General features: G+C 47.7%; 1 protein-coding gene and 1 long non-coding RNA gene across 3 annotated transcripts in view; one reads left to right on the top strand and one right to left on the bottom strand.

The window, feature by feature from the left end:
• Positions 1-4192, bottom strand: part of DCAF1 (DDB1 and CUL4 associated factor 1) — a 49064-nt gene extending 44872 nt beyond the window's left edge. For both annotated transcript variants that reach the window (XR_005602959.1, XM_039558959.1), the window contains exon 1: positions 4151-4192. The gene's annotated coding sequence lies outside the window, so the exon portion shown is untranslated. The remainder of the gene's footprint in view (positions 1-4150) is intronic.
• A 213-nt stretch (positions 4193-4405) lies between these two features.
• Positions 4406-14219, top strand: LOC109143317. The gene is made up of 2 exons (XR_002043381.3): positions 4406-5524; positions 9784-14219. It is a non-coding gene; the product is annotated as an uncharacterized LOC109143317 (long non-coding RNA).
• The last annotated feature ends 6174 nt before the right edge of the window (positions 14220-20393 follow it).

Genomic DNA, 20393 nt, shown 5'->3' with positions numbered 1-20393 from the left:
CCAGAACAAAATCTATCTCAAAATACTGCTGTGCCCCTAGTTTCCAATCTGACAGACTGTGATTGCTGTGAAGAGTTGTAACTTCTGGAGAAAGGAATACCCAAACCTAATTTATAAATTGACTTTGTATTGGAGGTGAGGGAGGTACACAAAGCAAAACAGATTTCTTCACATCCAAAAACAAAGATTTTCAGCATTTCATTAGCCATAACACAGCCAATATCCATCTACCAGGAGATTAAATACCCATTTGTCATAACTGACCCAGAGAAAGAAGTTTTCAAACCATGGTTAAATACAGAAGCATTTAAGACAGTGACATATACATCAACTCCTGAAATACATGCTCAGGAGTCAGTCAAATGACAGACTCTAAAGGCAGCCATAGCATAGATTACATATGCATTTATAACCCAAGTTGTCTCTGAAAAACATCATCATAATTTAACTGTGTGGTGGACACCTCCAACTGGTTTAAAACTTTTCCTCACTCAGGGAATGGATGAACAATCCTACAGTTCTACCTCTGGTCTCATAGGTGCTTCTGAATTTAATGTACTGTGACTGGTTAGTTAAATGGGAAGGATGAAGTTAAGATCACTGGCTGAAGATTAAACTGGCAGAAACTGCACAAAAGTCATCCCCCAAAGACTACAAAAAGATAAAAAACCTGTGACTCCAAGAACACCATTTTGGCAAGTACTGTATGAAGTGGGCATATGCTAACAAAAAACTACCTAAGCATGAAGAAAAATGAAGTTTTCTAAATCACAAGTAATTATGATTTTATCTAGGGCATTCATTATTCATTCATTCATCTCAGAACTACATCAGGAAATTCAATGCAAATGCATAAATTGCTTAGGAAGAAACACTACCTAGATGCAGGCAAAAACATAATGAGATTGTACACACACACACACTCCCAAAACACCTTCAAAAAGAAAAACTACTCCAAGCTCATAAAGCTCCATTTCCTTTTTCATTAACTGAACACCACTTGCCAGCAGCACTTCAGAGCTTTTAAATATCACAGAAAAACATTCAGACAAATCCACTCTGGATTTCAGAACACAAGTGCTGTAACAGAATCCACGTTCAACCATTTCAGACATCCCCACCTTCATTCTGTACTCAAGGGATACAGAAAAAAGGGCCCTGTGACCTCAGAGCTTGTACAAGGCCTGTGCAGGCTCTCCTGCAATCTGGAGAACCATTTACTTCCTCTAACAACCCTTACACTGTTCCTGCTGGAAAATAGGAAAGGTCCAGCAATACCTGCAACAGGTCAACAAAGTTCCAGTCAGGAAGGCCACAGGAACTGCTCACAATCCCTCTGGGACACCCTGTGCTATACCAAAACCAAGCAAAAACGGAAAAATCCCAGCTATCCGGAAAACCTGGAGTATTGCCTCAAAAAAGTACATTATTGATCTAAATAACTGGTGCTGAGAGAGAGCTGTTTCCCTGAAATGAAGTTGTAACATAGAAATGCCACCCTTTCTATCGGGACACTGCAACGACAGTGAATGTCTCGCCAAGGCATCTCATCTCTTCTACAGGCTTATCCCTCCCAGTCTATTCAAACAAATACAGCTATTTTAGATGGCACCACAGAAACTCCTACTGTGCTCACTTTTTCAAGAATTCCATCTTAAACCAAAGTGAAGAGCTCTGCAGAGAAGACAAGAACATAAATGATACAAACTAACCTGCAACTGTCAGCAACACACCTGGCCTAATGGAGAGGAAACCTGGGAGAACAGCTCTTTCACTACCTCCCTTGGACAAGTTGCCAAACAAATTCCATCCTAAACTGCTCTCCAAGAACCAGCAGAAACAATCAGATTTAAATTCCCAGGGGGGCAGGGGGGTGTAACTTTTTTTCTCTTAATAAGTTTCAAAAATCATGGCACACTACAGATTTCAGTTTGAACATCTAATAAGATATGGAATGGGATTTTTTTTCCCAAACAGCACTATTACCAAAATATATTTACAACCAATAGAACTCGTATCAACAAAACATAAAGCACTTACTCAAAGGATTTGACTTTGAAAGACAAATATTTGCAGAGTTAACTACCATGGTGGCCACTGCCACTGAAAACCCACATGTGCCTGTTTCAGCACACCGTGGTTGGTGCACATGATATTGCTTTAATATTAAACACTACCTGGGTATTCTTGTATCACAGCAAAGATTTCATGGGCATTTTACTCTTCTGAGCTTAGATGTAAGAATTTGACAGCAAAGGGAAACCCAAAGAGTATTGGGACACAGATTCCTCAAGGTACTCACATGTTTTTGAAACCTCGGACACTTTAGTGCTTGAGTCACCTTAGTGAGACACCTCTGAACATCGAGGAAATAAAATTCTAGTGACCTCTGACCACAAACCTTGATTCAGTGCCTGGAACAGTTGGAGCAGTTCAGCTCCACCCTTCTGTCCATCAACGCATTGGAGCCTCACATTAACTGCAACACCACTACAGGTCATTCCCTTACTGATGCTGTGCTCAGGGAAAAGATTAGGAGGTTCTGGACACACTGACTTTCCACAGATAAACATTTTAAAGCATGAAACCTCCTAGTGAATATAAATATACTTGTAAAATCTGAAGACCAACAGTTTGGTTATTTGGGAAATGAAGGCAAAAGGCCTAACTTAGCAATTTAAATGGAAAATGAAAGATCCACATAATAAAACCAAAAATCATACCTCAAGCAAAAAAAAAAAAAAAATCTCCTGAAAACCACAATTTTAATCAACTTTGTAGGAGGATTGCACATTTAAATTAATGTACACATTAGATTAACAGACAAAAATTACAAGAGGATTTGTAATTCCACATTCACAGGGGCAACTCAAATTCTAATAACTGCACTTTGGGCCAACTTAAATAGTCAAGTTTTACACTGCTCCCAAACATGATTCTAAGTATGCCTGAGGACACAAAGTAGAGGAGAAGACTAATGTAACACCACTAGCAAGTTGGAATCTAGTTAAATGCCCAGCAAAGCTGAGCAGTACATCTGTAGGTTCTTTCATACTTATGCTTAAATACAAAAAAATTCCTTACTTTAGGAAAAAAATAAAATTCTCCCTCTCCTCACAAATATCCTTTAAAGAGATGAGGCACCTGACAGCTATTTGTCTAAACCTGTTGAGCCTGAAATAACCACGTGGAAGTTAAAGTACCACAAACTGTCAACACCGAAGTTCACTTGTGGAAATAATATACGACCAAGGAACAAAAGCCTCACAATCTCTGGAGCACAAAAACGTGGTATGGTGTCCTACACTGAGGGAAGCCTTCATTTGTTCAACTTCCCGGTTTAACAGAGCTCCAAATAGGCTGTTATATTGAACACATCCCTAATGTTGCTTTTAAGTATTTATTTAAAAACTCGGTGGTTTTTTTGGGTAGCTTTTTGTTTTGTTTTTGTTCTTTTTAATTAAGGCATTTTAAGGACAGAGAAAACCACAAGGTTATTCAGTCTCCAGGAATTTCTCCTTTTACAAAACAAACTTGTAACTACGTTCTGATCTGGCAGGAGAAGCCCAAAAAACAGGAACAAACTTCTGCTGTCTACAAAATAAGGGGTAAAAAAAAAAAAAAAAACCGCTCCGTTTCAACACCAATTCCTCCTTCGCGCGGCTGGAAGGGGAAACACGCGGGCCGCACCTCCCGGGGGCGGGGGCGGCCGATGACAGCTCCCCCGGGGTCCCGCACCGCCCGGCTCGGCGGGACGCACGGGTGGCCCCAACGTTTAAAGGTCGGCAGAGACCAGAGTAGGGAACGCGAAGAACCAGAGAGCCTCCCGACCGAGCGGGCCCAGCGCAGGAGGAAGAGCCCGGCGGAGGGGGCGGGCCGGGCGCGGCGGCGCAGGCCCGGTGCCGCCGGGGGGGACGGGACGGGCCGGGGGGGACAGGACAGGCCGGGCCCGGGCCGCCGGGCCCCCCGCCCTGAAGGCGCCCCCTAGCGCGGGGGCGGACCCGCCGCCGACCCCGCGCCCCTGAGGCGCCCCCCCACCCCGCGCCGCTACCCCTGCCCGGCGCGGAGGCCGCGGCCGCCAACCGGCCCGGCCCGGCGAGGCTCCGGGGAAGCGGCGGCGGCGCGTCCCGCCCGCCCCAGCCCCCGTTACCTGCACGCTGCCCCGCGGTGCCGCCGCCGCCCCCGGCCCCTGCTGCCGGCCCCGCGCACCCCGCGGCGGCCGCGATCGCTGTGGAGGGCGCACACTTTTTTGCGTCACCGCGCTGCGTCACGGCACGCGCCTCACGGCCGTGAGGGAGCGGGGCGGGGGCCACGCGCTCGGTCGGCCTGCCGGGAAAGGGAGTTCGCGCGGGGCGCATGCGCTCTCCCGGACGCTGCTGCCGCGGGGAGTGCTGGGAACTGTAGTTCCTGGGTCGCGCCGCCATTGCCCAGCGCGGCGGGTCTGGGCGGAGGGGTCGGCGCTCTACGTGGCGTTCTCCAGGGAGAGGGGCGAGGCTGTTGGTCCGCGGCACGGTGTTGCACGGAGGAGCCGCCGAGCAGCAGCTGCTGGCCCCGATACCCGCGAGTCCGCCCCGATAGCAGCATGTTTCTGGGCACGCCGCCATCCGCCCTCCAGTCCCACGGCGGGACCATCACCAGCTGCGGCTGCCCTTCCTTTCTCAAGGCTGAAGGTTGTTCACTGTGTTGTTCACCTGTTAGGTGAACAACAGCTGGACAGCGAGGTGTTTCAGAAGGAGGGCAGCTTGCAGGAGAGCTCGGATGCCGAGCACGCCGGCTCCTACTCCTGAGTTATTCCTCTCCTTATCTCCAACACAGGAACAACGTCCTGCTCCTTCACACTTAAATGAGGGCTGATTTTGGCAGCTGTAGCTAAACCCCGCAGCAGAACTGAACACCCACCTCCACCTCTGCTCCGAGCCACGACAAAGGAGGAAGAGGAGACTCAGGCTCCGCTGGGTGTCTCAGGAAAACTCCTCTTCCCACGTTCCCACCCTTCCTACAGGTGCTCATGATGAGCTCTGGAGAGCTCATCCACTCGCCAGTCCTTCCCGCTGTCCTTCTAGGAGAAGTTATGCACCTGCATGCGATGAGAGTCTGTGTGGAAAGAAACCCTTCAGCACTGCATAGCCCCATCCCTGTGTGCCTTCCACATGCAAAGTCTTCTGTTCCTCTGGGATTGTTTTTCTTTGTCTGTTGGTTCCACAGTGGGAATATTCCTACTCCTGTGTGCTTTTACAGTGGTAATGAACTGTTATTCTGTACGGTCCCTGGTGTATCAAGTTACACATGGAGAAGATCCACGTGGTCTCAGCAAAGTTACCATTTCTGAGGACAAGGAAGATCTGGAAAAGTACACTCCTCAGCCAGGCCCTCATGGCTGGTTGGAGCATCAAAAGAAACAGACCTGCCTGCAGCATTATTACCCAGGGAAGATCATCACGTCCACAGCTGCACCTTCTTCTCCCCCTGCAAGGCATCTGGGAGCCTCGAGGCAGCCATGGGCTGTTCAGGAGGAGTTGCAGAGGTGAGCATTCCCACCCCTCATCCCCAAGTTCAAAGGGCTGAGAGAAAAATTAAGGTTTCCAGTTCCTGCCATATCTATGGTGCACTGGAGACAGGGTCTCTTCTCAGGGAAAGTGGTGTTCAGTTCCCAGTTCACTTGAACAGGTGAGGAGGCTTGGAGCCTGCTGCTCATTGCCAGAGCCTGGCACGCTGCTGGCACAGGGCACAGCTACAGCCTCTCTCTGGCTCTGCCACAGCCTCCTCTACAAGCTCAGTCCAAAATTCTCAGGCCTCCAGCTCCTGCATTTCCAGACCCTGGAGATATTTGGGAAGGATTCACTCTAACATTCTTGTTTCCCACAGGGCAGGTGAGAGTCCTACTGGCTCACCTGTTGGGAACAAGACAGCATGGAAGCAATGAAATCCCAGTTCGTGCTGCTGTGCTCTAGTAATTGCCCAGGTACTGGCAGAAGCTTTTCTCGTAGAAGAATAAATATGAATAAAAAATAAGTAAATAAAGGGAAAGAGAGTCCTCCCTCTCAAGGAAAAGCTTCACAAGCACCATTTCTATCTAAGATGCCCCACAGTGTCCACATTAATCCACTTTCTTGTACTGCAACTGCATAAATCCCTGCCCCAGGCAGTGTTTGCACAGGTAGAGATTCTGCTACCACACTTACAACGTTTGACTGTCAATCTTGATTAACTCCAGCATAATGAGTGCAACAGTGAGAATCCTGCAGCACTGGATTTAGTGAGTAAGCCCCCACCCTCACAACAACACTTCACCTGAATGATGCAATCGAAGAAAAAAACCCACAAAACAAATGCAAAATATGGCCGTGGATTGCAGTGCAATAAAAACAAGAGGCCAGCAGTGAGCTGGCACCACTCGCCCTGTGGGATCTTGTAGCTGAGAGAGAGGCCTGTAGTGTGCAAGGAAGGGAAGGTTATCTCTGCATGTTCACCTCCATGGGCTCCCCAGCCAGAAGAACAACATATTCCACAGGATGGTCAGCTGATAGTAATAAGGGTTTATGGCTGAATCACGGTTGGAGGTTCCTTGAAACAAGTAACCACTTCTCTATTGCTGTCACATCCCAGATCACCTCTCAATACTGTGGTTTACCAGGAGAAGATAAAGCCATTTCATGGGGCCCTCATAAACTTCTAGACTGGAGGACAGTTAGTTGTGGGATCAGAGGAGGAACAGCACTGGTAGGAGAAGCCAGGAACACATAAACTGTGTTTCTAAAGGATGCCTTGAGTACAGCTAGGGGTGGAAGCATGTGTCTGCGATGCTTCATCTTTCACAGCTGCTGACAAAGGCAGAGAGCCACAGACCCGGGCTCCAGGCAGCAGCTTCACCTTCTGCCTGAATAGACCTTTGCTCTGAGAATGAGAAAAAGGTCATTATCAGAAAGCTCACAACATTCAGAGCCTCCTCACCACAGCTGCCCTACGAGGAGAGGAAGGATTCTTGGGGCTTTGAGAAGTGTTAATTGCTCACCTTGATCTGCAACACAGATCTACAGTGATAAAGTTTGTGGACTTCCTACACTCAACCTTTCATTAATTGCCCCATCCTCTTGTGGGACTCAGTTTGCTTGTCACCCTGTTTCTCCCTGCAGTTGAGCTCCTATTGAAGGGCAGCTGTGACAGAGGTTACTGACCGAGCAGTACCAGCCTCTGCAGCATAATTTTGCTGCATGACTCATAGCAGGTGAGTAGTGAGTGAATAGAGTTCAGTCCCTTCCCAGCACTCTGTGTCACACTGCAGCTGCAAATGCACCCAGCAGGAGTTCCCAGCAGCATCCAGGGACAGGTACAATGCCGGCACCTGAACCTTTGGGAGGGTCTGAACCTGCGCTGCTCAGCTGCTTGTAAACTGATGAGTGTTTCTTTGCAACGCCCATGCCCCGGGGGACTGCAGGAACCGGGCGGGAGGTCAGACGTCTGGGGAGTTGCACCTGGGAACAGAGCGCGTTTGCCAGGGAAGCAGAGGAGGTCAGCCGGCTGTGCTGCACTTCTCTGCCAAGTGCCTTCCTCCCTTCCACTCTCCTGCGTGCCTCTGGGAATCTGGGGAGTGGGCAGCAGGCACAAAGCCCTACAAAAAGACCTCAGCTCCAGCCTTAGGACCATGTATTGCTCTCCCAGCCTGGATTTGCCCGAATAGTTCAGAAGTGGTTAAATATCTGCAATGATACCCCTCATGCCTAAAGGGCTTTAAACACTGTCTAGACTCCTCCAGAGTCTAGATTGACATGTATCTACCGCTAAATTTTCACGTTGCGCAAAAATATTGCCTGATGGGTTAGATGATGGCCGTGGGTGACCTCCAAGCTGGCAGCCAGCACGCCTCAAATGATTTCCCATTTCCTGCCCACGTCAGAGAGACTGCAGATAATACAGTAGAAAGAAGTACAAAGGAAGAAAAAAAGTACAAAGTGAAGTAAGCAGGGAAAAGCAGTTCAGTGGGATCCCCTCCGCATGGACAGACTGAGCAGAGCAAAGGGGCTGCAGGCATTGCCACAGGTTACCTGCGATCCAGGTGACCATGGGCAAATGGGGCCGAAATACGCGCACTGAGTGCCCCGATAAATGATGCGCGACAAGGGAGTAGTTCAATCACTAGGTGGCACACCGGCATCATCACACCACACCAGCGTCCTCCTGGGAGGAGAGGAAAAAGCTCAAAATAGCCCAAAGCAAAAATTAACAAGCAATCATCCGGGACCGAGGTGCTTAGAGGAGCCATCTGTGTGCTCACACACAGAGAGCAAAAACACCCAACAACTGGAGAGAGATATCAAATGTAACAGGGACGGCAAAATGTGTTCATTCAATCAAATTCTGCCTGTGCTGCTTTGCTGTTTCTGAGTGACAGTGGAAGAGGCAGGGGAGGCCTGCTCATGGATGGAGTGCAAAGAGGAAATGCGTGGAGGGCAGCAGAGGTGGGTGCTGATCCAGGGAATGCAGTTGCGGCCTTTTCTGAGAGTTGTGCCTGCTCTTGTGTGTGGAGAGAGCATTTGGGGATTCTTTCCAGCAGAAAAGGCCAAGCAAAGCTCAAAGAGAAGTTTCTCACTAAGATAAAAAGACAGAGTGGGGAACAGTGACTGCAGGTTGATGGCACCTACTGCATAAGGAGTTCAATGGTGGTTGTTTGTGGGGAGAGGGAAGAGTGACAGGAGAGTGATAGCAACACTTCTGGGGCAGGCTTTTCTCTGGGCTGGAGCTAAAACAGCAACACAAACTAAAACCAGCTAAGGTATTTATGAGGGGCCGGGGAGAGACAAACATCCTGGCAGCAGCTGAGCTGCCATTGTGTATTGTCTTACTGGGATAGATCAGTAGAAGCAGTTCACTCTTGAAAGTATCAAGGACTGTACCATGGCAAGCTACACTAACTCTTCCCGACACTCACAGGATCTGCAGGACTTGCCATCAGGCAGGCTGCTCCCCAGTCTCCCAGTGTTTGCCTGGATTCAGCAGTGCAGACACAGGCTCCTCAGCCAGCTCCCCCTGAGCATTTAGCCCAGACTGAAGAGAGAAGCCAGATCTATATCTAGGAACATGGAAATGCAGAAGAATGTCGTTCATCAGCTCAGATACTAATGAGAACATGAGCAGGCAAACAGCTCTCTTCCAAACAGGCTGGTGCCAAAACGCTCCATTCAGACACTCGGTGTGATGCCAAGAGCACATAACTCTGCCTAGCTGAGCATCTGAGTGACAGCACATCTGCGTTTGCAGGCTGAAAGTCAACAAAAAAGTTAAATAGTACAAAGTGATCAATGTTGCATGAAGTATACACTGACAGACACCTCTTGCTTTCCAGCAGCATGGCCCCAAATTCTGACCATGCTGCTGCACTGCTGCTACGGCGGTCTTTGTGTTCAGCTTCTCACACACACCCAGCAACTTCAAGCAGATTTTCATACCTCTCCTTTCTCCCAAATTACTGAAAAGTGGGGTTGTTGATGTGTCCTGTGATATATGAGCTATCCAGGGGTATGAAGCTGTGAAAGGAAAGAGCTTTGGAGAGAGTGGAGTGCACTGATAAACCATGCACGGAGAGTATACAAGGGAGAACATGGGAAATGCAGGGGACAGTTAGTACACAGAAAGTGGCATCATGGCAACAAGACATCATTTCCTGACTAAACTCATTTCTCTAACTGGGAGTGTTAAAAGCTCATTTCAGGCACTAAACAAAATCCCTTGCTAGCTTTTGTGGTTTAACAAGGGTTTTCCTTTTTTTTATCTGATTTGTTACTATAGGAAACAACCAGCAAAGAAAGCTCTTCATACAGAAGGAAGCAAGAAAAGACTATGCACAGCATGCTGTGAAATGCCTGCAAGACACACACTGGGAATACAAACAATTGTTCCTTATGTTTTCCAGCAACAAGGATCTCAGGGATTATTTGTAACAACAGCAGCTTTAAAAAACGAAGACCAAACAGAACCAGGGAAAAGTACATTTTAAGACTACTAGCCTTTTTAAGAGGAGGTTTTGTTTTGTTTTGTTTCTGTTGGTTTTTTTTTCCTTTTTATCAGGCCTTAAGTGCAGGTTATATATCTGCTCTCCTCATGACTTCTCCTATAGGAGTTAATTAGGTCGAGTGCATTTATGTATCAATTTTTGATGCACATGGAAGCAACAAGCAAAATGATGAAAGTGGGCTATAATGGTGACAGGCACATGTACAAACATGTTAATTCTGTGTTATGAGTTGTTTCATCACAGAGGGATTCCACCAAGAGTCTTAGTAGCAGCTATGTGGTGTTTGTCATATGTAGCTTCTCCTGTATTAGGCAATCCTGATCTTTGGCTTGTCCATGGTGGTGCTTATGGCTCTGGGAGCTCCACAGATATTGACTCCCAGCAGCCACACGTGTGTGGCCCCACTGCAGGTACTGCCCAAACACTGGGACGTGGAGCACTGTAAAGTCTGAACACTTGGCTCTCACATTCAGCCACGCCTAGGAAGAAGCTCTGAAGCTCCCTTAGCAGCATAAAGCATCCAAAAGCATTTGACATGGGGAAATCCCCAGCTGAAATGAGGTGCTGTAAAGCTGGGGGAGTCTGCCCTAAGTTTTCCTCTGCCATGAAATAGTTTATGTCTTTTCACCCAGAAGAAATTACTTCCTCTGGCAACACTGTCTGTGCTGCCCTGACCCTGAACAGCCTGTGCAGCCCCAGAAACATTCTGGGACAGGGGTATTTGAGGGCAGCTTCCTGAAACACTGAGCACCTCCAAGCCCAGGTACCTAGGAATGCAGGTGGGCCTTGGGGCATGATGTTACTGGTGCAGACCCAGATCCCTGACATCGTGGTGACTTAATAAAGTTCTGGTTCTGCTGCTGAACTCAAAGTGCCACATTAAGACAGCAGCACCAGCTCAGGGCTCTTCCCTTCCCTCTTCCACTTGTTCCCTCATGTAGATAACAGTGTCTTTTCTTCCTTCCAGGAGCTTCATATCCTTAGTGGAGAGGGAATATAGCAAGAATGAAGCTTCATAAATTTTCTTTGCACAAATAAATCAGAAGCACCTGACAATATGGCAGAAGGGAAAGGGAAAAGCACTGAATTTTTAGGAATCAAATTGGGTGCCAACCCACAAAGGAGAAAAATCCCACTGCCTCCCAGGGAACAGCAGGCAGTGTTAGCAACTGCAGGGGCATACTCATGGGCTTTATTCTCCAGGGAACCTTGTTTGTGAACATTTAGTTGCATTTATAGGAGTGCAGGGTATTTCATATAGTAGTCTATTCCTTTTGGGATGTAGATAAGTGCTGGATCCTTATCCTTATTCTAAAACCAGCATTGATAAATGATAACTACAGAATTATCTGAATGTCCTCTTCGCTTCCAGGGCTGGGGTTAAGGGCAGCTCAGATGCACAGTAATGGCTGCAAATGACAATAAATGGGTGATGCAAAGCTCTGCATTTCCATTCAGGTTGAACACCAGGCATATGTGTAACACACACCCGACCTATAGTGGACGAGGTTTCTGAGAAAGACACATTTTTACCACTTCTGGACACAAAGGAACAACAAACTATCAAAATACCAATTTTTCTCAGTGAGCAGTTACAAAAAAGTGGATACCATTCCCAGCCTGGCAGTGCACTTGTTTCACCATATTTCATGGTGCATTTGCAACAACGTGTCTCTACCTGCTGCAATAGGATGGCTAAATTGCAAGAAAAAGCAACTACTTATGAAATAGGGACATTCTGGAGGGATCATTTTGGCATGCACCACTGAAGAATTTTTTTTTTTTCTGAGATTTCTGTATCTTGCATCTTTTTTCATCAAGTCTTCTCCAGAGAAAAAGGATCATTTTCAGTTTTTGGGCATACCAAATCACCACTACAACTGGATAGGATCAACAGGATTTTTCCCTGTATTACCTTATTTCACAGTCTATGTTTGTGTTTAATGTAACATTTGTGTGCTTATCATAATTTCATTACATTTAATGCAGTACCTGGGCAGCACTCTTCAGTGTAGTCTGGGAGGAAAACAATGCTTTAGCCCAAAGAGAAGTTAAAAAGATGGGAGGACATAATGAGAGATATTTATGGCTTTTACAGGCTGTTTCAACAGCAGAACTCACAGGAGATTTTAGCAATAGGGATACAAAGCTTTAAGCCTGGAAGGAAGAAGGAGGCATGTTTAGCCACTCCTCAAGGCTAGGATGCTATTTTCTAGAAATCAGAGTTTTGCACTGTGGCTGAGAGTACCAAGATTTATTTTGCTTTGTCTTTGGATCGTGGGAGTAAAATGCTGGTCTCCTTGAAATATGTGGGATGTTAGTGACTAGGATAATAAAGGCAAGATTTCACCATAGACATTTTGAATTCTCTTCATCCCAGCCTCTCCCAGCAGGCTGGCTGAGATTATTCCCAGCCTGTTTTGTACCAGACAGGTGCATCAGGCCAGATGAGCTCATTGAGACACAGCCTCCTCCCGCTACTTACTGTTAACCACTGTTGCCTTCTCCTGGGCTACAGAAAACTACCATGAGTGAGGAGAGAATCTCCTGGAAGATGGATCCCCAAGGGAGAGCTGCAGGAAACAACATTGTCTACTGTGGAAAGTTTTCCAAGCGAGCTGCGGTTACCCACCATCCAGATGGTGAATACTCAGTGTTTGCTTTAGAGCAGCATTTCCAGGTCCAACCATGCAACTCCCCATCTCTCCCTTTCACAAAGGGAAAAGGGAGTGCTGAGGTCTCACGGCTCCCGCTCTTCTGAACTAGTTCCCTCTTTGCCTGGACTTGATCAGCATTACTCTCCCAAGAGCCTTGGAAAATGGGAAAGGAGAGCTAGGCAGGTTCACAAAACCTTTTGTTTTGCTGGACTGGTTGCAGAGACTCCCCACACTTACAAGGAAAAGTTTTTGCTCCAATTCCTGATGCTGCTTTTCTCTCTCGGTCCTCTCTGGATGAACCTTTGCCAAGACTTTGGTGACACATACATTTTGTAGTTGGTGGAGTTGTACCCCTTATCCTGTGCACATAGGAGAATGTGTCACCCTGCAGACACTATCAAATTCCAGAGCTTGTATCTTCCTTCCTAAGGAAACGGTGTCTGGGGCAGGGCAGTTTGCTCAGTTAGGAATAATCCCCAGGAGGGATTCAGCACTGGCTGAGGAGGGTTTGCTGGAGGGAGGGCCGTAGCTCCCGTCTTCCCCATGTAAGTGTCAGATGCAGCATCCACATCCCTGAGCTGTTTTATTCTGGAAGGACTCTTTGACTTCACCCTGTGCTTCAGCCACGGTCACAGCATCCAGGTCTGCTAGTTCTGCTCCATGCCTCTCGTCCCATCTCCAATCACTTGATGCTGGGAAATTGCTGGGAGTACTTGTGTCCTAAACATCTCCTGGGAATTCAGCAGTCTCCTTCCCACGCAGACACCAGCTGGGAGCAATCCATTCCTGCTCAGCTCTGCACCCAGTCTGTACACAAGCAATTTTAAATCCAGGGTGTGGACTAGCTGAAAATGACTAAGAAAATGAAAGATGACTAAGAAAAACAAGCTTGTGTGCTGTGGAATTATCTCCAGCCTGAAACAGCTGAAGAGCTCTGCAATTCTCCTGCGAAGCCCTGAAAGGTGCACAGATCTGATAACATCGAGGCATCCCAAGAGCCGGAGTCCCTGTCTCCAGCTCATCTACCAGCAGATGTGCCAAAACACCTCCTCTGGCTGCTGGTCTTGCAGGAGTCTCTATCAGTGGAAAAACCTGCTCTGCCCACTGCTCTTCACTCCTGTGGAGCACGAGGCTGTGCAAAGGAGCAAGCACGGCTGTCATCTGCTGCAGCCCTGTGTCCATGTCCTGTCCATTTGTGACTCCATGGAAAGCACACCAGGGCTGTGGAAGTTGGTGGCAGGGACACTTATACAGGCAAACTTGTCTGGGTAAACTTCATTCCTATTGCTTGGCTGATTTCTGACCCTCTGCCTCTACAGTCCCATCATTCTCTGCCTTCTTCTGTCTCTTCTTTTGTGTTTTTTCTTTAATTTTGCCCTAATACTTCACATTATTCTGGTTGCTATGCAGGGTTTGCAGGCTCAGCCGCCTGTAACAACCCCTCTCCATGGGTGTGAGCAGCTTGGCTGCAGTGAGGACACTTTGCTGATTAATTTGCGCTTTTTTTGTATAGTTATTTTAGATGCTTGGAAATAAAATAAAGTTGTTACTGATACCTTGCCTCTCCTAATGCCAATTAACTTCAGCAAATTAATCTTTTTCAGACCATCCTTTATGTGGTCTAGGCCAGGGTGCAGACAGGAACATAAATTGTATGGCTTAATTTACTTCCCACATTTATTCTCACCAGGGCCATAATGTGGGTGGAGAGGGGCAAGGAGGAAGCACAGTGCAGCTGCAAGTCAGAAAGGGTATATTTGGGGTCCTGTGCTGGGTCACCACACAGGGTGATGAGGGGAATCCCAGGGGCTGCTTCCTCCTCCAGAAACTGGAAGAAGGGAAGGATCTGAGTCTTGTTTCCCCACATGCTGAACACATGTCCCTGCACTATAAAAAGAACCATTTGGTGTTTCATAACCCTTTGGTAGTGCCTGAAAGGGAACCCAGTACAGTTTCCAAACTCTTACAACAGGTATGTTGTCACCTTAACTGCTATTCTGATCTGTAAACAGTAAGTTTCCAAAAATAATTGCCCAGCCTATTGATTGCATTGTCCTCCCCTCCCTCCTGCATTGGCCTACCTAGCAGATCTTGCTGCATTTTAGCAAGGAAGGTCATTCACCATGGCTCCAGCCATCCAGGTGAAGAAATCACATGTTAATGGTGCTTCCCATTTTATGTATCAGGACATTTTATTCATACAGGCAGCCCCAAATTACCTCCTTCATACATACAGTTCCATAATTTCCCTACTTAAATACATCCACCATCAAAATTACCTAGTTAAGTCATGCCCCAGAGATTGAGCCTTGCAGGAATGAAAATGTGCTTTTGAAACACATCCTCGAGCTCCTAAACCTCAGAAACAATTGTAAAGCCAGAAGAGTCAATGAAAGAGAAGTTGTTTAATGTAGTTTAAACAGTTGTTGTTCAGGGACTGCTTTTCAAATGAGTGAATTCACCTATCATGGAGGAAAGCAAACTACAATGATGTTTGCCTATTTCAAGACTCAGATACCACCCACTGCAGGAGGGCAGGCTGCAGAGAGCCCTGAATTACACCAGTGTATTCCCACTGAGTGAAGAAGCAGGAATAGCTGCTGTGAAGAACCCCTCCCAAAGACAAGAGATGCTGGGATGAATGGCATAATGAATTGTGGCTTTCAAGCACACCAGTTTTTGCCATTAGTATGATTACACCCCTCTAGAACAACTGGCTCTGCGTGGTGGATAGTGGGCAATGCCTGCAGGGCTCCAGGTGGGAGCCAACCCTGGAGACCAGTGGAGTGTAGGGAAAGGAGCAGCTCCTGGTAACACTCATTGCCTGAACAATCATGTGCATGACCAGGGAGTCTCACGTGGTACATTGTTTCAGGATTATGATACTAAAAAGAAGCATTACTGCTAATAAGTGAAAAGTGAAATCAACACCAACCCCTACATATGGGCTGCTTAAAGAATTTGCAGTGATTACAACTGTTCTAATAAACAAAAGATTAGCTCCCACACGAAGAATGAAAAAGTAGAAAGCATATTGAAAAGCAAAGAAAAAAGTTCTCTACCTTGTTTTATGGCTGCAGATTAATAATAAATCCTGGATGAGTCTACAGATTGACGGAACAAATGTAGGTCTTATCAGCATTCACATGAAAAGTGCACTAAATTCTATTCCCAAACCTTGATAATCCACTCATAGTCCTTATGTCTGTGGCATATCTACCCAAAACCAAAAAGCCTTTTATTATTAGTCATTTAATTGCACATATCCCTCTCATCTCCTAAAACCCCCTCCTTTTTGTACTACCCTCATGTGTAAGGAGAAGTTTTAGGGTAATCAATTAGAACACAGTTGTGAAATGAGCAAAACAGAAAAATCACACTGTTTGAAGCAATCCATAGCCTTTCTCCCTGTCCCTGATAAAGCCCCTGGGTCTTCATCAACACACAGTCTGAGGGTGGAAGTTAACAGGTTTAACCATGGGGAGAAGAGCAGAGGCTGAATAATCCCTCACTTCTCCATCAATAGCAAATACCTGCTGTTCTTTAAAGGAACAAGAAACCAGGAGCCAAGGGGATCCCAGCACCAGCAGGGCAGGGGTCTCCCCCAACAGTGCTTGCACCACAAGACCAGAATCAGAAAAGCCAGGCAGGCTGAGGGACAGCAACCAGCATCACCAAGACTCCAGGTCATCGGACAAGCTTAGGGTAATAGGGCAGAGTGAAAGTTAAGGCAGGGAAAAAAAAGTCTACAAACCAAGCCCAGCAAAACAAAGCAGACATAGACCAAGAGTAAGTTGCCAGAGTTGGGTTTAAATTGAGCCCCTGTGCTAATGGGCGGGGCTTGGTTTTGTGAGTAGCAGTCCCAGGTGAGGCTGGTTAGGGCATTAGGGACACTACAGCCCTGAGTTCTCCATCTGAACAGGGACAGTTTGGGTTGCAGAGTGAAATTCAGACCAGTTCATCTGACTGAGCCTCTGGACTGTACCTTGATGGTATGTGCTGTTTCCAAGCATTCTGTCACAGGCTTTCAATTCCCAGAAATCTTGGTCAAACCTTAGGATGAAAGAATCTGGAGGTATTTTAGTGTCAGGGCACTGAAGGCAAAGCTGAGTTATCCTCATGTAAATGGGATATGTATTTTTCTCTTGCTCTAGAGGGAGCCTTCATAGAGCCTTGTCCTGTGGTGGAGTAGTTTAGGAGATGCTCCTATAACTTCCATGGAAAGCGGTTGCAAGGACATTTTGGCTCCCTACGTGTTTTGTAGATTACACATTTCAAAGCATTTAATCAGGGGTGTGGAGTCCTTTTCACATCTTTCCTTCCACCTCTTTTATAGATCCTGCTATAGGGAAGAAGGCCCAGAGTATCCAGAACAGTACTGACCTCCCAGTCAGGAAACTGAGCATCAGTGCACCAGAGTTACTTGATTTACACTTTTATCTGGGCACAAAACTCAGGACTGAAGTCTCTATGCATTGAGATCAAACTTGATACTCTGATCAGAAACACCATGGAAGGGACTACTTTGAAAGTGCCTTTTCCAAGCAGAATAAAACTTCATAAATTGTGCTCTGCTGGACAAGAAGAACACAGCCAAGTGCAGAAGTACTCATGGTTATGAGAGAATCAATTAGGGCATGTTGATGAATAATGCATGTGCAGCTTAGGAGAGATGGATGACATCGGTTTTATTTTTGTACTGTTAATTGAGAGTGATTCTAGGACAGAAAAAAAGCACAAAGGGAAGATGGGGAGATTCTGGTCATAGTGTAAGAAGCTGGAGGCTCATCAACAATGCTTCCTGTCCATTAAGCTGTAAAAACCTCAGGAAGAAGAATTGTACTTATGTCCTCTACAGCTCCTAATCCATGTAACTGATACTGCCCAAGAACCCCATTCAGACTGCAAATGATATGAGCATTTAAAGAGTTAGAAGTTGAAGCTGTTGCTTCGAAATCTGATGGCCTTTCCTGTATTAAAATAATGTCTGCCTTGCTCTTTTAGGATCCAGTTGTAGGGCATCTATCAGTCAGCTTTATTTATCCCTAGAGGTGTGGTTCTGCTGTTCCTTGGAGGTGTAGGGGTCTCCAAAGGAGACCTGGTGCAGTGGGGTGTTGGAGAAAGCCTGGGACCCTGGTGAGGAATGTTCTGTTGCTGCCCACATATTCCATCCCCACATACTGATCTGCAGGTCAAAATCAACTTCTCTTCAGATCTTATGGGTCTCCCCGTGGGTCCATGCCCTGATTGGGTTTGAAAAAGTTAAGTGTCAACTCTGAGACTGAAATAACTGCTGCAGGCTAGAGCAGGAGCCTGGCAAAGCAGGAGGAGTGCTCCACGTCCCTTTGCTTTGGTGCCTCCCAACATCCAGCTACAGGAATTTCCCAATGCTGGGTGCCTGCCCAGCTCAGAGCAAAACCGACTGCAGGTGCTCAGTCAGATTCAGCTGAGGCAAAGGACGTGAGGGAAGGGCAGAGGTCACATGCTGTGGTGAGCAACCAGCCACTGAGCTGAGGAACTGTGTTAGCTGGTTGTAAAGCGCTTCTGTTGATGGCTGATGTGTGAAAGGCTGTGAAAGCGTTTGGGGGGTTGTGTAGGTGGCTGCTCCACTCAGGTTGTGGGGCAACCACTGATCCCACCTGGAAGATTTCAGACCATTTCTTTATTTGCTTATTCTGGGAGGAGTCACTGCTACAAACTAATCCTCCACCAGAGATGGTAAAGGACAGCTGGTACCTGCTTAAAAGGAGCCAGAACTCATGTGTGTGGTGGGATTTGAGGGTACTTCCTTGAGAAATAACAGCTGAGTTTGCTACCTCAGCTCTCTCTGGATGGTGTAACTCCAGCCTCAGTGTTGCAAACCAGCAGTCATAACCCACGCTTGCTGCTTGGACTGAATGTTTTTGGTTGTGGCATCTGTGGGTGCCCTGAGGCTGCACCATGAGCTGCCTGCTGGGGAAGCGTGGGAGATGTGGAGCTCTGTGAAGGGACGAGCGCTGCAGTGGGACTGTGCAGGCAGCTCCCCTGTGCAGACCCAGCCCAACATGTCTGCCAGACAACGTGGGTGTCTGACTGCAAAGGTTCATTGGCTGTGAAAGATAGTGGCTATACATTTATAGAAACCAAGAATAATCTTCTAGGCTTTCTGTTTTAGCTAACGTTATAGAAATAAGGAGGAGGTGCTTAGCTGCTGGAGTGCTCAGAGGAGTGGCCTGTGAAGCAGCCACCCGTAGCTGGGCTGTGCTTGTCCATGTTGCTGTGGGGCAAATGCCTGAAGCATAGTATGTTATAATGTTGTCATACAGTATAAGAGCCCATAAGGACTCCTCGCTGCTCTGCTGGGGGTGTTCTGCCTGCTTTAACTCAGATTTGTTCCATTGCTTTTGAGGCCTCTCCCACCATCCCTCTCTCTGAAGGTCTCCCCTGTGTGACAGGATGAGGCAGGGAAGGAAAATCTGGACTTTCACATCAGGTTTAACAGTAGAAGGTCCTCTAGAGGATTTGGATGTGTCTAGGGGAGGAGGGTAAAAGCTTACTATGGTCCCTCATGCCTTTGCCAAGACCCCTGGGGCACACTGTTTGTGAGGTGGCTCTGTGGTACTATGGCCTTTTAATTTTGGATCAACTCTGGCTTCCCTGAAACCCAGGAGGCCGCTGAAATACTCACAGTTGAGTTGCACTGATGATGCTCAGGCTTCTAGTACATATCCAGACCTGACACCAGTCTCCCACTTGTATTTTTCTTGCTCTGGATATTTGAGTACCAGCCTGGGGAACCAGGTAGGCACTTTCTTTGCTGGCCTTGCTCTTTTTCTTCCCAGTTACAGATGAAAACATGGAACTTGGGCTGCTGTGAGGCTGCACATCTCGGTGTGGTGTCAGCAGAGTGTCCTGGTAGTGACAGAGGCGATGGACATGGTGGACTCTGTGCCTGTGGGACTACGGCCAGCTCGTGGAGGTGAGCAATGAGCTCACTTTTTTCTCAGCACTCTCATCTGAAATGATGCCTGCACTTCTGGATACCCCTGGTTTGTGAGATCTTGAATTTTAAAGAACCCTGGGGAGGCTGCAGAAAGGTTGGAGTTTAACAGCCTGAGGGAAGTTGAAATGTCGAGCTGGAGAAGAGTTTCGGTGGACTCAGTGATGGTTGCCCGGTCCCTGTGGGCAGGGTACGGAGGCAGCAGAGCCAGGTTCGTGGCAGGAGAACAGGGAACAGCAGTCGTGAACATAAACAGGTCCTGTGTCACTGGGTACGAGAAAAAAGTGTGAAGAGCCCAGCGCTAGAGCAGGGGCTCAGAGCCTGATGGATTTTTATGCATGTGGAGGGATTTAACCTGATGGGACAAGGCCCAGAGCTAAGCTTCTTATTGTCCCTGCCTTGAGGGCGGCTGGAAGAGAGGCCCCCGAGGCTACTCAGCCTTAATGACCACGGGTCCCTGTGGCTAATTAGCAGCTTTCCGCGGGCAGTGGGAGGTTGCCCCTCGCAGTCGCTCTCCTCACAGCCGATGGCACGGGCAGAAGCAGGCCGGGCCCCGCATCCCGCCTCATCCCGCTCCAGCCCCGGGACCCCTCGGGCCGCGGCGCCCCGCGGGGCCGGGGGGAACCTTTCTGCGCCCTGCGGAACCTTCGCGGCGGAGGCGCCTGTTGCTGCCCGGGGGACGAGGCGGGCGCTGCGACGGGGGGCGGCCCCGAGCGGCGGCGGAGCCCGAGGAGCGGCGGAGGCGGGA

Source organism: Corvus cornix, chromosome 12, assembly GCF_000738735.6.
Source record: "Corvus cornix cornix isolate S_Up_H32 chromosome 12, ASM73873v5, whole genome shotgun sequence".
NCBI lineage: Eukaryota > Metazoa > Chordata > Aves > Passeriformes > Corvidae > Corvus > Corvus cornix.
Note: the sequence above shows the minus strand (reverse complement) of the source record. Positions and strands in the feature narration are given on the sequence as shown.